Raw genomic sequence first — 3,150 nt, forward strand, 5'->3', positions numbered from 1 at the left:
AAAATTGTCTTATTTTAATTGGGCAGTCATTATTAAAGACATGGGGCCTTATGTATAAAGCGGCACTGAAATAATTCTCCCACTGTAAGAAACAATGTTTTAACTGCAGAAAGGAAAGTTATAATGACTCTGTGTTTCTTGGATACTGGAAAAACGCAGCAATGCCCCAGTGATGACTTAGGGCCATCACAGTCCACAGTTAGCAGGGTCCACTGTTGATGCACTAACCACACCAGACATAGTAAGGCAGTTCATTGACTACCCAACTGACCTTCAAACTAAACGGCAGATTTTTTGAGGATTGCGGGTTTCCCTGGAGTTGTTGGAACCATCGATGGCACCCATGTAGGCATCATTGCTGTAAATGAGGAGACATACATGATTCATAAAGGATTCCATGGAGGGCATCCTTATGATTACAAATTTTATTAATTAAATTATAAGGCCATTCTAAGTACATTTTAATAGGTTTCATCCTGCAGTTAATGCTTTCAATTAGCCCACACCAACAGACTGTTGGCTAAACGTCTGATGCATATGGGACACAAAGTGGAAACACTTCAGCAGTGTCGAAGTCATCATCAGATTGATTTAATTCTACAGGATTTCTGCAAGATGTGTATGTCGCATTTTTGATGCTGTGGCACCCAACCTTCTCACCAAAGGAGAAAGCCTAGTGTTTACAACTGTAACGACGAGTGCTTCCCAGGATCAACTAAACACTGGAGTTTCAAAAGAATGTGAAATATTTAAAGTTTGCAAGTTTTTTCAAACTTGTTAGGAGCACAGACGAGGACACTTTTAAGAGGCTTAATAGTTTCTTTAGCAGAGGAGAAATGGCATAAAAACGAAGAGGCAGAAGAAATGTGTTGCAGACAATGGATGACAATATAGATTTGATCGTGCAGGGATCACGTTTGTGACTAATCTTATTTAGAGACGTGCTAACATCTCCGACAGTGCAGAAATGCCAGAGCACCAGAAATTCACTACATTATGATATTTGGCAACTGGGAAAATGCAACAATTCAATAGTGATGATTTGGGTCTGTCACAACCTTCTGTACGCAGAGTTATCACACAAACAATTACAGCACTTTCAGAACATCTTATTGTGCCGGAGTTCATTTCGTTTCCACTAGACATTCCAACCTTTGCAGGCTCAAAAAACTGCATTTATGAATATAGCAGGCTTATAGGTGCGCACAAGCAGGGGGAATGAACCATTAATAATTTGTGCTATAAGCTCCTATGTCTGCTTCTTGTCCCTTGCTATGACACCCGGCCCGAATTTTCCTTTAAGAATGGCCTTGTGTTCATCCACTAACTGGGCTAACAGAAAACACTGTCCCTCTGTCCAGTTTGGCTTTCTCACCCTTCTTGGTTTTGATTCCATGTTTGATACATTAAAACCAACATTCAAACCACAGCAATCACTGTAATTGGAAAGAGTGCAACTTTTTTTATCATTCTAAGCTAATCAAATACTTTACAGGAAATGAAAAGCATGGTAAATAAAAAAAGGATTTATATACACATTTAATGTGTGTGTGTATAGGTGTGTGTGTGTGAGAATGGTCAAATAGGAAAAATTACGCATGTAAATTCAAAGTGAGAATTAGAATAGACCCTATACATAAAATCACTCTTTTTGTTCCTTCTTGCACAAACCAACCAATCACAGTCTTCTAAAGATTGTGTCATACATAGCAACCGGGTCAACCCCGCCTCCTCACTAAGATGAAAGTTTTTGTCTTTTCCTAACTCAGAGTTGCTCTCAGATGGGTCCTGAATTGCTCTTAAGCTAAGACTCCTACATAAAAGTTTTTAAGCTAAATTAAGAGTTTTCTTAGAGGATTCTTAGAATCTTTATGGACACGGGCCCAGTCTTATACTCTACTATAAGTTGCTTTTAGCTGCTTTATAAAAGTCTCCTACTCTTAGAAAGGTCCTACTCTTTACTAAGTATTTTTTGACACTTAAGTCAAAGCTTAAGACTATTCTTAAGAGCATTTCTTAAAAGTTTTATTCATAAGGCCCCAGGGCCCAAAAAAGCAAAAGTTTTTTTCTTAAGTGTGTCAAAATTCTAAGAATAACGTAATTTTACTCTTATCCCTAGACTTAATAATAAGAGTGATTCATAAAGGTTTCTAAGTATAAATACTAGGTCTCAGCTCCTTAGTTATTTAAGAGAGCTGGAGATGTCTCCTAACCTAGATAGGAGTAACAAGATGGCAGCAAAAAGGAGGAGACACACCCTTTCCAATGAAGATATGACATATTGGAGTTATATATTACAATAATATGGAGTTGATAAAATGATACAAAACTTGCTTGTCAAGATAGTTAAATATTTTTGTAGCTGAACAAGAAATTTAATGACTTCTTCCAGAATACAAATTAATGCTCTAACTGCAGAAATTAAAGTTGTAATTAAACTTTTTTGTAATTAAACTTTTTTTTTTTTTTTTTTTATGAACCCACATTTCACTCAAAATACAATAGGAACCCAACCTACCAAATTGTGATCATTTTGTTCATTGCAAAGTATTTAAAAAATACATTTAAATACAAAAATATTTAATTGTTTTAATTAAATAGTTGTATTGTAGTTATATTAAATGATTAGTATTGTGCTGCTGTGACTTCACATGAGCAGGCTCACGATTGGCTATTTCATAGGTCAAGGACAGCCATTTTGGGTTGACATCACTGCAGTATGAGCCAGGCCCGGGGTTGGGGCTCGTATGCGAGTGCCTGGTGGCCGGGCCTTCCCCCATGGGGCCCGGCCGGGCTCAGCCCGAAGGAGTGACGTGGGTCCGCCCTCCTGTGGGCTCACCACCTGCAGGAGGGAGCGTAAGGGGCCTGTGCATAGAGGATCGGGCGACAGTCGAAGGCAAGACCCCCGACGACCCGATCTCTGGACACGGAATCTGGCTTTAGGGACGTGGAATGTCACCTCGTTGGCGGGGAAGGAGCCTGAGCTTGTGCGGGAGGTCAAGAGGTACCGACTAGAGATAGTCGGGCTCACCTCCACGCACATCTTGGGCTCTGGAACCACACTTCTTGAGAGAGGCTGGACTCTCTACCACTCTGGAGTTGCCCATGGTGAGAGGCGGAGGGCTGGAGTGGGTTTGCTTATAGCCCCCC

Source organism: Carassius gibelio, chromosome B5 (assembly GCF_023724105.1).
Source record: "Carassius gibelio isolate Cgi1373 ecotype wild population from Czech Republic chromosome B5, carGib1.2-hapl.c, whole genome shotgun sequence".
NCBI lineage: Eukaryota > Metazoa > Chordata > Actinopteri > Cypriniformes > Cyprinidae > Carassius > Carassius gibelio.